This window comes from Pundamilia nyererei, unplaced genomic scaffold, assembly GCF_000239375.1.
Source record: "Pundamilia nyererei isolate P.nyererei 1_Seehausen unplaced genomic scaffold, PunNye1.0 scaffold00150, whole genome shotgun sequence".
NCBI classification, from domain to species: domain Eukaryota; kingdom Metazoa; phylum Chordata; class Actinopteri; order Cichliformes; family Cichlidae; genus Pundamilia; species Pundamilia nyererei.
In genome coordinates this window covers 124803-138432 of record NW_005187551.1, presented here as the reverse complement: position 1 = coordinate 138432, position 13630 = coordinate 124803, and the positions used below count along the sequence as shown (strand labels likewise).

General features: G+C 42.0%; 1 pseudogene; it reads right to left on the bottom strand.

Annotated features, from left to right (window-relative positions):
• Positions 1-1992: 1992 nt before the first annotated feature.
• Positions 1993-12979, bottom strand: LOC102214446 (myosin-6-like; annotated as a pseudogene).
• Between the last annotated feature and the right edge of the window lie 651 nt (positions 12980-13630).

Here is a 13630-nt window from a genome sequence, read left to right as displayed (position 1 = left end):
GATTTGTCCTTGAATCATTAGTTTTGTCCATTGCAGTGCTCACATGCTTTAAGTGAAAAGGTATGTTGATAATTGGCATGACAAAAGATTTGGTTGTGAATTCCAGTCTGTAGGGAACGTCAGTGATCAAATCAATCACAGCGCTTTGGTGGATGCTAATTTCTTAAAATAATGTGTGCTCTAGGTGGGGCTGTATCAACGGTCGCACATTGTTCAAGCGGGTGTTTCCTTTTGTTGTCAACACACTGTGTGTTGATCATTAGATAAAACATCCATTAGAGTTCTTGCTGGCAGTGTACTTGTATCCCAGACTTCCTCTCCCATGCATGTCGAATTTTTCCCGGAGAGACTCTCACTAAGATGCCACAATCTGCTTTGTGTTATTAGCCATGACATCACCAGGGAAGGGCATGGCTGCTTCACGTCGTGTGTCATACTCTTCAGAGCAGTTGAATGTGGTTTTCCATCTTATGTCATAAAAGGGGAAAGTGTAAAAAGGAGGTGAAACAACGGCCTCGCCCAGAGCAAAGTCAGGCCTAGAACTCTCTGATAAAGACACAGATAGGAGTCTAACTGATAAGGTTTAGATTAGTATTAAAGCGCTGAATCAGGCTGTTGCACATGGGAGTGTACCGGAGGAAGTGTAATTGTACACCAAAGGTATAAAGGGTCAGTATCTACAGCAATCAATGTTTTCGTTTTTTAGATGTTCAGTACAGGGGGCTGTATTTATATTGGACTTCCTTAGCCTCACAGACCACACAAAGACTTTTAGACTGACTGTGGAAAGAGAGCACCCCAAGGAAGCCCACACAGAGCTCACCACTGCACCGCCATTATGAAGTTTACGCCCCCAATGTAGGCCCCGCATGAAATCTGCAACGGAAAAATGGAGATCTGAGTCACTGTAGGCATCTCGACACTCAGAGTGCCTGCCGGCTGTTTGGTATGAGAGCTGCAGATCACACGTGAGAGCAGTATTAGGTTGCACCTGACAATAAACAAACATGTTTTGGTCTCTTTAATATGGAGCTCCAGCATGGACGCAGCCATGTTGGCATCAAACAGGAGAATGTTTTGTTACTGCAGGTGCAGCTATTCAGCAGAGGTTAACAAACGAGAAGGACTGCTTTGGAAACGGTTTCAGTTACAATAATGTTTTTTCTTCTATTGTTTTCTTTATGAGATTATGTTGTAAGGTAGGTAACCTTTATATCATGTAATTAATACATTTACTTTGACCCTATTATATCATCAATATTGTAACCCTCATGACAAGCAGTCTGTTTTAAAGTATTTCACTCATTGTTTTTTCTGTTTTACTTGGATTCAGGTAGAATTTAAGGTTTATTCACAAATTCACCCTAAACTTTGTAGTTTAGAAAATTTAGAGAGGAAAAAAATGTTTTACTTCATTTCCTCCTTCAGTATCATGGAGAAATGAGTCCATGTTATTTGGCTATCCAGTGGTGATTATGTGCTCTTCATTTCATGCACTGCTTTATGTGCGAGACTGCAGCGCCCTCTGGGGGAGTCATCTGTTACTGTTAGAAAGAAATGCCATGAAGTCGTAAGATAAGCATGGCCGTTATCGTGCTTTAGTCCAGGACTGGTTTGCAAACATGGATCACAGGTGAGCAAAGACACGCTTTAGTTTATGAGCAGAATAAACTTGAGGTTCAAAGTTCAAGTTCATCCAGAGACTTAAAATTTAAATCTTCACGGCCAATGCATAACTAAAAAGAAGTTTATTTGATTTCTTTTTATTGGTCGTGTCTGACTAGCTGTGCTGTTTTTACAAGTCTGCACTCTTATTATCTTATATTTCAGAAACATCCAAAGGTTTGTGGAGGCTCGAAGACTAACTCAGTTGTCGTTTCACTGTTGTGTTACTGTGGTGGAGGTTTTGCATGCTTTTAACTGTATTATACAAATACACAGCAGAGAATAGTGGTGCATTCAGAACTCGTTTATTCTGTATTGCACTCAGGCTACATGGACAATAAGAGCTGCAGCACTACATTTTAACTGCAGCCATGAAAACCCGGTGAGTGGTGGGTTTACTCTTCTCCTTTCTGTAAAGACAGAAACGATGATCACATTTTAAAGTGTTTTCTGTTTGTTTTCAAAAGAATTACAGCTTTTTAAATAAAATGTTGGACCTATTTTGCATGACTGACCTTAGCTCCGGAGTCACGGCTCTTTGCTCTCAGCTTGTTGACCTGAGACTCTGCTATGTCGGCCCGCTCCCCTGCTTCCTCCAGCTCGTGCTGCAACTTGCGCAGCTTGCTAAGGTTTGCATTGGACTGCTCCTCCTGAAAATGAAGACAGGAGTATGTAACTCCAGTGGAGGCTCATCCATGAATATTCCATAAATAAAGCTTCTATAATTTTGCTTACAGCCTCCTCTGCAGCCCTCTTGTAGGATTTCACTTTCAGCTGCAGTTTATCCACCAGGTCCTGCAGGCGGTTCAGATTCTTCTTGTCCTCCTCAGTCTGTTAAATCATTACACAGGACGTGCTGCTCATTATACCAGAACCTTTATTTATTTTTTGCATCACAGAGGAACAGAGCCTGGAGTTTACCTGGTAGGTCAACTCTTTGATGCGCCGCTCATACTTCCGGATGCCCTTCACAGAGTCGCTGCTTTTCCTTTGCTCAATTTCCAACTCATTTTCCAGCTCTCTCACCTGGAAAAGAAGCCATCAATTTATCCTTTGTAAGACTGTTAAAGTCACCAACTCCTCTATTTTACAGCACTCCAAGTTCTGAAACATTTACCCTGGACTCCAGCTTCTGGACCTGCTTCTTTCCACCTTTCATAGCTATCTGCTCGGCCTCATCCAGGCGGTGCTGCAGATCTTTGATGGTTTGTTCCATGTTTTTCTTCATACGCTCCAGATGGGCACTGGTGTCTTGCTCCTTCTTCAGCTCCTCCGCCATCATGGCAGCATCAGTAACGGCCTTCTTTGCCTTCTCCTCAGCATTTCTGCATTCCTGCACAGCCTCCTCCACCTCATTCTGAAGCTGAGCTGTGTCACTCTCCAGCTTCTTCTTTTGGTTCAAGAGGCTGGTGTTCTGCCGGGAGAATCAGGCAGCTTTAGCACGCAATATTATCTCGCAGGATAGCGTTTGCAGTGTTGCAGACATACCTGCGAGTGCAGCAGCTGAACTCGCTCGCTGACATCCAGCAGCTCCTGCTCGGCCAGCTTCCGACCCCGTTCGGTCTGCTCCACCAAAGCCCTCAGCTCATCGAGCTCAGCCTGCATCAGGTTGTTACGTCTCTCCACGATGGCAATGTTCTCCTTCAGGTCATCATTGGCACGGAGAGCTTCATCCAGCTGCAGCTGTGAGTCCTGTCGTGATAGAATTTAAAATGATAACATTTTCCAAAAATATATCTCAGGCTTTATCTTGTTTCTCGGTTTAAAAATGCAAGTAAGTAACTGAAGCATCACCTTCAGGTGAGCGTGGACTCCCTTGAGCTGCTTCTGGGCCTCTGCTGCCTGCCTGTTGGCCTGGCTCAGTTGGATCTCCATCTCATTTAGATCCCCCTCCATCTTCTTCTTTAGTCTAAGAGCCTCGTTTCTGCTGCGAATCTCAGCCTCCAGCGAGCTCTGCAGAGTGTCCGTCACCCTCTGATGGTTTCGCTTGGCCTGCTCCATCTCCTCGTCCTTCTCCGTCAGCTTGCGCTCCATGTCAGCTTTCACTTGATTGAACTCCAGCTGAGCTCGAAGGATCTTACCCTCTTCATGCTCAAGGGTACCCTGTCGGAAATAGTAGATGATGGTCTCTCTCTCATAGCATTCGGAGTGAGAAAATTTAAGAAAGGCAATAAAGCTCATCCATAAAGTCATATTTTTTTTTTTTTAAATCACCTCAGCTTCCTCCAGAGCAGTGTGTATCTCTGCCTTCTCTTGCTCCAGCTGTTTGCGGATCTTCTCCAGCTCATGGATGTTTTTTCCTCCCTCACCAAGTTGCTCAGTCAGGTCAGAAATTTCCTCTGTAGAGCAAAGATTCATTTAGTGGTACCATTTACTCTGTCCACTGTCACGTGAAAGGATAAATCGTGTTCAAATGATATCTTCCAACCTTGGAGATTCTTGTTTTCTCGTTTCATGGTCTCCAGATGTTCCAGAGCCTCTTCATAGGAGTTCTTCAATTTGAAGAGTTCAGTGCTGAGAGAACGAGCATCCTTCTGGGCACCTTCCAGCTCAGCTTGAGACTCCTCATACTTCTGCTTCCACTCAGCAAGGACCTGAGTGAATACCAGAAAAAGTAGTTCATTTTATATGTTCAATTTTTAGTGGCATGCTAGTTTTTCTTTCTCGTGTGATGTTACCTTGTCAAAGTTTCTTTGCTTCTTGTCCAGAGCAGCAGCAGCAGCATTAGATCTCTCCACATCCACCATCAGATCCTCGATTTCACCCTGAAGCCTGTGTTTGGTTTTCTCCAGGGAGGAGCATTTTGCATTAGCAGCTTCCACAGCTTCCTCAGCATCCTGTAACCGTTGAGCTAGCTTTTTCCTAATAACAAACATACAACAGAAGTTTCAGATCATCACAGATAAGATGGATAAGATACTAATAAGATATCACAGGGAATTCATACTGAGTCCTTACTTTGCTTCTTCCAGCTCCTCTGTCCTTTGGATGGCATCAGTTTCATACTTGGTTCTCCACTGAGCCACCTCAGAGTTGGCCTTGGACATGCTGCGTTGGAGCTCAGCTTTGGCTTCCTGCTCTTCCTCAAACTGCTCCCTCAGCAAATCACAGTCATGGCGAGCAGACTGCACTGCATGGGCAAGTGCATTCTTGGCCTAGGATCAAGCAGTAGTAAGTCAAGTCATTTTGCCAGTAGATATTTAGTTTTGTATTTAAAAAGAAACAGTTCTTGAATACCTTGACTTCCTCCTCCAGCTGCCTCTTGAGGTCTTCAATCTGCTGGGTATATGAGAGCTTCGCTCTGGTCAGCTGGGACACCAAAGAGTTCTTCTCTTCTAGCTGCCTGGTGAGCTCACCTGCAAAATAAGGGTTTATTTTAGGTTTTTTCTCTCGCTCCTATCCCCATTTTTCCTAATGTAATGGTGCTCTAGCAACTTGGACCTCTTTAGGATCACGTTACCATTTTCAGTTTGAAACTTTGCTTTTTGCATTGTGAAGTCATTGATGGAACGTTGGGCCTCCTCTGATTTTGTCTTGTATTCGCTCACTTGATCCTCCAGAGTGCGACACATTTTCTCCAGGTTGCTCTGAGTGAAAGGATTTCCATATTAGAATGTAAGCTGTTATATCAACATGTACCATTATACCACGAATCACATTAGGAAAGCTATTGTTTCCTTATTTACACCAGTAAGATTGTCAGCAAGTTAGAGCTAAACCCAAGACAGTTAGCCTAGCTTAGCATTAAAACTGTAAGCTGGTAAATTTAGCATAACAATGTGCTGAATTACACACTGATCACAGAAGGCTAATGGGCCTGTAATGACAATGTAGGCATGCTAACTTGTTAAGAAAAAAGTTTTACTATATAAGTTTAGTTTGTCACCGCAATAATCACAACTGAAGAAAAAATACAGAGGCTAAGGGAACTGGTGTCAGTTATGGAGGGAGACAGTTTAAACACCATCTTAAACAGCCATCATAAACCAAAGTACTGAACATGTCAATATGGGTTGACCTGCTTATGCTTATGCAATCAGTGTATAAACACTCTTATGTAACTTAAGTCACTAATATTAAAATTGAAAATGCTCATCACACTGATATAAGAGTGATTTTGATCTTTAGGGGTTACATTTAGAAAGACAAATTAAATTTTTACAAAAAAAAGACAGCAAAAAATGTAAAACATTATCAAAAAAACCATTTGTTTGCTTTGGACATCTTACTTTAGCTTTGGCAAGCTGCTCCATGTTGGAGACGACATCATCCAGCTCCAGTTTGAGCTCGCTCTTCTCTTTCTCCAGCTTCTGCTTGACTCTTTGCAAGTTGTCGATCTGCTCACCCAGATCAGCCACGCTGTCGGCATTCTTCTTTCTCAGTGCGGCAGCAGTGGCTTCATGGTGCAGAGTGGCCTCCTCAAGGTCCCTGCGCATCTTCTGGAACTCGGCCTCCCTCTTCTTGTTCACCTCGATCTGGGCAGCGGTGGCTCCTCCAGCCTCCTCCAGCCTTTCGCTGATCTCCTCCAGCTCCCTGGCCAAGTCAGCCCTCTGTTTCTCCACCTTGGCCCGGGCAGCTCGCTCTGCCTCCAGTTCTTCCTCTAGCTCCTCAATGCGGGCCTTGATTGAATTTACCAGATTCATTAAAAAAGTTAATATAGGACTCACAAAATAAAGACAAAATAAGACATAAATAAAAACCCGCTGTTACCTGTAACTCCTTCAGTTTCTTCTGGAGCTGAGCACTCATTGCCTGCTCATCCTCAATTTTACTGAGATGCTGACTAATTTCAAAATCCTTCCTACATTCAATGACAGTGTTTTAGAATTAGTAAGGAGCTTTTTTTTTTGTCAAACAGTGGGTTATTTCTGTGATTTTTAAAGTGTAGTGTTACTTTTTGAGTTTTTCCTCTAGCTGCTGCTTGTCATTCTCCAGATCCATTATGTTTTCTTGGGTTAGCTTCAGGTCCCCTTCCAGTTTTCTCTTGGCTCTTTCTAAATCCATCCTCACCTTCTTCTCTTGTTCCAATGATCCTTCAAGCTGAAGGGCAAAAGAGTTACTCCATAATCTCATTGCAAGAATTTGACAGCTTATCTCAGTGAAATATCTGCGTTTAATAGGCTTACGTCATCGACTTGCTGCTCCAGCTTGACTTTGGCCTTGGTCAGAGAGTTGACTTTGTCTTCCTCACTCTGCAAGTCATCCAGCGTTTGCTGGTGGGCCTCCTGAAGAGCTTTCTTCTCTTTGGTCAGCCTAGCAATGATTTCATCCAAAGCTGCCATCTCTTCAGTCAGATTTTTCACCTTAGAATAAGATCACAGAAAGAGTATTTACTCTGGTACATGGAGACGTTTTTCACCACATAAAAACTCTTTTAAACGCCAATGAATGATTTGTAGTCCATCCATGATAACAATAATCTGTGGACATTGACGTGACAATTCCACCTCATAGCTGAAGACAATCAGTATCAGCATTCATTCAAATATATGTTTATGGCAACCGGATCAAAGTCCAGTGATACTCGCTATCAAATCCAAACTATTTTAGTTTTAGAATAAAGAACAGTTAGTCTGAGACTCTATAACACTGAGCTAAAGGGTGGTAAAATACTCATCATTATAAGTCGTTTTATATTTTGGCATTGTGAACATGATTGGATGTGTTTCATACCTTGTTCTCAGTAGCATGCTTTTCCTTTTCCACTTTAGCCAGAGTCAGCTCTAAATCATCAATGTCCTTCTTAAGCTCTGAACACTCATCCTCCAGCTTCCTTTTCTTAGCAGTTAGCTCTGCATTCATCTCCTCTTCATCCTCGAGTCTCTCTGTCAACTCTTTGACTTTAGCCTCAAGCTGAATCTTGCTCTTAATCAGACCCTCACAGCGCTCCTCAGCATCTGAAAGATTGTCTTGCTCCTAAATGCAAGAAATTAAACAGTATTGTTATTTATTACAGTTATGTATCACGTCCACGTACGTTTTAGATGACTAATGTATCTTACAGATTGGACTTGGAGCTGTAAGTCATTCTTCTCTTGGAGAAGGGTGACCATTTTTTCCTCCAGCTCCTTCTTGCGGGCTTCAGATTTGGCATATGCCTCTTTGAGCTTTGTAAACTCCTCTTTCATGTTTGCCATCTCCTTCTCAGTCTCAGCTGATTTCAGCAGAGGTTTAATCTTAAAGAACATCTTCATCCAGGGCCAATTTTTGACGCCCATGAAGGCACGAATGTTCCACTGGATCACGAGTAAGGCATCCCTGTGGGATGTATCAGACAGTTCAGGTTCATTTTTATCTTAATGTAATGTTATCTTCATGTTAAATATGAAGACTTTGGCACCAACCTGCGCTCAACGATTTTCTGGAACTCAATCCTGGCAAGCAGTCCTCTGGATCTCGCTTGAATTCCAGTAATGATGAGAGCGAGGCGATCATCTCTCATCTCTTCAAGAACACCAAGCAGACCAGCTTTGAAGAACACCTGATAGTGACAGAGTGGTTTTCTTTTCTTTTTTACTGCACAGAAAAAAAGTTCAACCTTTTCTTTGTTAATATAGCTGGCGAAACAAACCTTCGTGTGCCCCAGCTTGTACTGCTCGTGATCAATATCCAATGACCCCAGAAGTTTTTCTGAGGCTTTTTTGTTGTCAATGAACTGCCCTTCAGGAATAGCACTGGGGTTCAAGATGCGATATCTGAAACGATACAGCCATAGCATTATTACAATAACTGAATGAAGTGGGGAAAAAATAAAGAAGAACAACAATAGGAAGGCAAACAACCCAAAGTGTGGGGTTACAATGTGTTTCCCAGCATTTCCCAGCAGCGCCAGAGAACAGGATTTCTGAAAGTTAGTGTTTTTGTCTAAAAGCCCCTTGAGAAGGGAAACTACAATGTTGCAAACAATTGCTAAAAGCAACCAATAGGGAAAACGTGTCAACCTTAAGCTGCCAGGGAAAAAACGTTTAAGGACTAGAAATATATGAAAACCTTCTATCGCTGCTATTGTACGAAAGAACAACAGATGATGTTTTTCTTGCCTTTGTTTGAAGTCTCCATACTGAATCCTGTTGGGAAATCCCTTCCTGCAGATCCTGATCCCTTCCAGCACACCGTTACAGCGTAGCTGGTGCATGACCAGAGGATTCTCCATCGCCCCAGGAGTCTTGGTCTCATTGGGGATGATGCAGCGCACAAAATGAGGGTGAGTTGACCTGAGGTTGGTCATGAGTTTATTCAGATTCTCCTGTAAAAGTAAGAAGGAAATCATCAGTAGGTCCGCACTGTAGGCTAAACCTACAAAACCTTCCCAACTTTAGGCATTTTTTACCCTGTGCAGCGCAGACACCGTCTGGAAGGAAGAACCTTTCTTCTTTCCTCCCTTTCCCTTGCCTCCTCCATCTTGGGCTGCATGGAGTTACAAGTTATATAAATATCACTGTGATTTTCTTAAATAATGGAAAATTTACAGAGCAAAAAACCCAAAAGTGCTTACTGGACTCTGAACCCGCATACCCCATGAACAGCATTGAGAGTAACTTCAGAGTGGACTTCTGATAGAGTCCAACCACGGTCTCATTGAGCGGGTCCTTGTTCTTCTCCAGCCAGTTAGTGATGTTGTAGTCAACAGTACCAGCATAGTGGATGAGAGAGAAATGAGCCTCTGCTTTTCCTTTAATAACTCTGGGCTTCTGGAAGTTGGGACTTTTACCCAGATGGTTGTCATACAACTTGGCTTTGAATGTCGAATCTGAAGCTTTGGGGAACATGCACTCCTCTTCAAGGATGGACATGATGCCCATGGGCTTTAATAAAGGATGGATAAGATGTTAGACTATTATACACAAAAACTGTCAAAATGACCAAGTTTGAACACACCAACCTTTTCAATGAGTTCAATGCAGGCTGCCAAGTCCATGCCAAAGTCAATGAACTCCCAAACGATGCCCTCTTTCTTGTACTCTTCTTGCTCCAGTACAAACATGTGATGGTTGAAGAACTGCTGCAGCTTCTCATTGGTGTAGTTGATGCAAAGCTGCTCGAAGGTGTTGAACTAAAAAAGTGAGAGTCAGATTTCATATACATTATACAGGAAGGACATTTTTCCATAAATATTGTGTAAGATGTCCTTAAACCCTTTAACACTCACATCAAAGATCTCAAATCCAGCAATATCAAGCACACCAATGAAGTACTGACGAGGTTGTTTGGTATCCAGAGATTGGTTGATTCTCACCACCATCCACAAGAACATTTTCTCGTACACTGACTTGGCCAGAGCACCGATAGAGTAGTACACCTTAAAAAAAGAAAACATGAAAGCAATTAAATCAAAGTTTAAATTTGTTGTATTCTTTAAGTACTCACAGAACTGTGAGGTTCCTTTTATTTCATCTCACCTGCTGCACACTTTGACCTTTGGTGACCCACTCGTTGCCTACTTTAACTCTTGGGTGGCACAGCCCCTTGATGAGGTCAGCAGAGTTTAGGCCCATAAGATATGCCGCTTTGTCGACATCTGTAAACGGATGTTGTATTAAAGCATTATTTTCTGTAATTATACTGTTATATAGTTACTCTGCTGAGGTTTTATTTCTGTTCTGACCCTCAGTGCCATCAGGCTCCGCTTGTTCTTCTCGCTGCTTCTGTTTGAATTTCATGTTTCCATAATGCATGATGGCACCGGTCAGCTTGTAAATGCCATTCTTCTCCTCTTGGGTGAAGCCCAGGACATCAAAAGCTTCCTAAAACAAGAAAATTGCATTTCCGTTTGTTATTGCTGAATATGTATATAGATTTGAGGATTTGTATTTTCCACTATGCTCTGTTTCACTCACATCAGTAGCCATCAGCTCTTCAGAATCATTGATAGAAGCTACGGTTGTTTCTCCTTGGGAGATGTAGGCGTAGTCATAGGGGTTGTTGGTGATCAACAGCATTTCTGCCAGAGAAAAGAAAGATTGCAATCTATGTGACTATGTTTTGCTTTATTCTGGTATGGACAGTGGATCAAAAGACAGGAATTACACATAGAATACACGGGTAGTTTGCAGTGGGAAAATACAGCCATGCTATTGGATCTGATCCTGACCACTTGGATTTTGGGTCACCCTTCTACCCAGCCTATTATTCAGCACTCACCCAGCAGCTCTGGTTTCTGCTGGGACAGAATCTGGTAGAAGATGTGATAGTCCCGCTCAGCCTTGAGCTGATAGGTGACACGAGACTTCTCCAGCAAATCTATAAAAGAAAAAAAATGTAAAAGTAGAACAGTAATTGTATGCCACTTTGTTGAAACGTACAGGAAATCTCATCAAAATAGGAAACTAGAAAACAAAGTTAATGTAAATAAGTAGAACACATAGTGTGCTCTAAACACAGCACCATGCAAATCTTGAAAAAATTATTTGGCTTATGATGATGTCACAGCATACTCACATGTCTCAATGTCAGCAGAAGACAATTTTCCACTGACTCCGAAGTGGATTCGAATAAATTTACCCTGTGAGGACAGTGAAGAATGAAGAGGATATCCATGGTTTTGTAAAGCCTGCCTGAAATGTTCACTTAACTCACTGTTGGTGTTTTGTACTCTGTACTTAAATGTGTTGACATTTGTTAGCATAAAGAATGAAAGTGGAGTTAGCATGAACTGTAGAGCAGTTCCCTCAAAACAAGTGAACTCACAAATCTGGAGGAGTTGTCATTCCTGATGGTCTTGGTAGTGCTGTCAAGAGATTAAAAATTAGATTAACGAGATTAAAAAACATAACGCGCTAAATAGCATTGTAATTAATTAATCGCAATTAACGCGATAATTTGACACCCCTAGGTCTTGGCATTTCCAAACGCCTCCAGAGCAGGATTGGCCTGGATGATCTGATCCTCCAGGGTGCCCTGCAGATGTAAAGCATAGAAAGTTTTAGTCATCTAAACTGTATTTATAACGCTTTCAAAATATCACATCACACCGACCTTTTTCTCCTGTTTTTCATCCTTCTTGCCAGAAACCGCTGCAATGCTGGCAAAGTACTGGATGACTCTCTTGGTGTTCACAGTCTTTCCTGCACCAGATTCTCCACTGGGGATAAAAACCAGTGAGCTTGTGAAACATCTCTGTAACAGCTTAAACACAGTCTTAATAATAATAAAAAAAGATCTGGTTATCGGGACGGACTTACGTGATAAGGATTGACTGGTTTTCTCTGTCTGCAAGATTTATGAGAATAAATGTTAGAAGTTATCTTTTTAAATGTCTCAGAGAGACCGTTACAAAGTCCTGTATACAAGCTGAACATACCAGCAAGCATATACTGGTAGGCATTGTCAGAGATGGAGTAGATGTGAGGAGGAGCTTCACTCCTCTTCTTTCCTCTGTAGGCAGCGACCACCGACTTATCGTACACTGGCAGCCACTTGTAGGGGTTGACAGTTACACAGAACAGTCCTGAGTAGGTCTGTGGAAGAAGATTTACGCAAGTTTTATTTGGTTTCTTTTAGATTAAGCTACAGATTTCATGCTATGCAGATATCTCCGGGCTTGTGGTTACTACTCACGTAGATCATCCACGCTGCGTAACGCTCTTTGAGGTTAAACAGCACAGCAGGTTCATGGAGGAAGGTGAACATCGCCATGTCCTCAATCTTATCGAACTTTGGCGGGTTCTGAGGATGGATATCTGCCTCCTTATGGGTGACGGTCTAAAAGGGTTTAACAAAAAGCAGTGACCTTAAATCAAACTGTAAAACCCGTCAGGGGTGTAAGTTCACAATCTCAACTAATGTTTCAGTTTTTATTCAGCTGGTGTAAATATGACACACTAACCTTTCCAAACTCAGTTTCGACGGTAACTTTGTCACCGTCCCTGCTCATGACTGAGGCTTTGACGTACTCCACCTCGGGGTCGGGTACAAAACAAAACTTTTTCATGTCGAAAGGTCTGGTCTGAGCTTCCAAACGCTCCTTCTCCGACTTTCTCAGGAAGGAAGCTGCCGACCCAAACTCCGCCATGATGGCGTCACTTGACATCTTGAAAGCTGCGAGGCAAGAGTGTGGGTTTAAAAGCGTGTTGGTTACATCTTTCTTGGATGGTATTGGGAGAATTTGTAAGCTGATTTAATTGTAATGTATTTCTGCAAATAGTTTAAAGGTAATAATTAGTAATTATATCATAAAAATGTTGTTAACTAAGAACTACGACCACAAGCTACAGTAGTACAGACATAAATGTCATTCTGAGTCTAGTATAACTTTGTTTTGAAACAGGAAAAGCATGGAGCTGTTTACCTGTTTTCTCTTCCTTTCCCTTGATGAAAGTTTACTGGGTCTCTAGAAAGACAAGACGACAAAAGGAAATGCATTTTCAGTACATGTCCTTATAGTTATGTTATTATAAAATGTGTGTATGCTTACCTGTAGATGGTGTGATTCTGTCCATTCTCCCGTCTCTCTGACCTCCTCTTTTTATACATCCAGGAGGCAGTGCCTCAGCACACAGCCGCCCTAAAAGGCATGATGCCAGAACACAAAGGGATCAAAAAAGAAACACCTGTATTTGGAGATAAAGGTGTGGACAAATATAGCCATTGGCTATTGTAGCCGAAGCTTAATTAGCTTGTCCTCTATCAGCATCTGTTTTAGTTCTGTCCTTCAATTGTGAGAAAAGCAAGAAAATCACTTAAAAAAAACATTAAAAATAGCTCTGACTCTTATATGAATCATTTATGTTATTTTCATTATATTAAACCCATTTCCACACATTTTATTGTCTTAAATGAGAATCATTGACTCACGTTTTTTTGTTATTAAAGTCTAAATTCTGTTATTAGTTTCTTACGTGCCTCGTCACTGCTACTGTAAGCACTGTCTGCGTGTCTTGTGACTGTGGTATTGTCTTCTATTGTCCTGGAGGACAAAGATAAACCCTGTGAATTTTTGACTTGGATTCCTTCTGGTAGTCCTTTG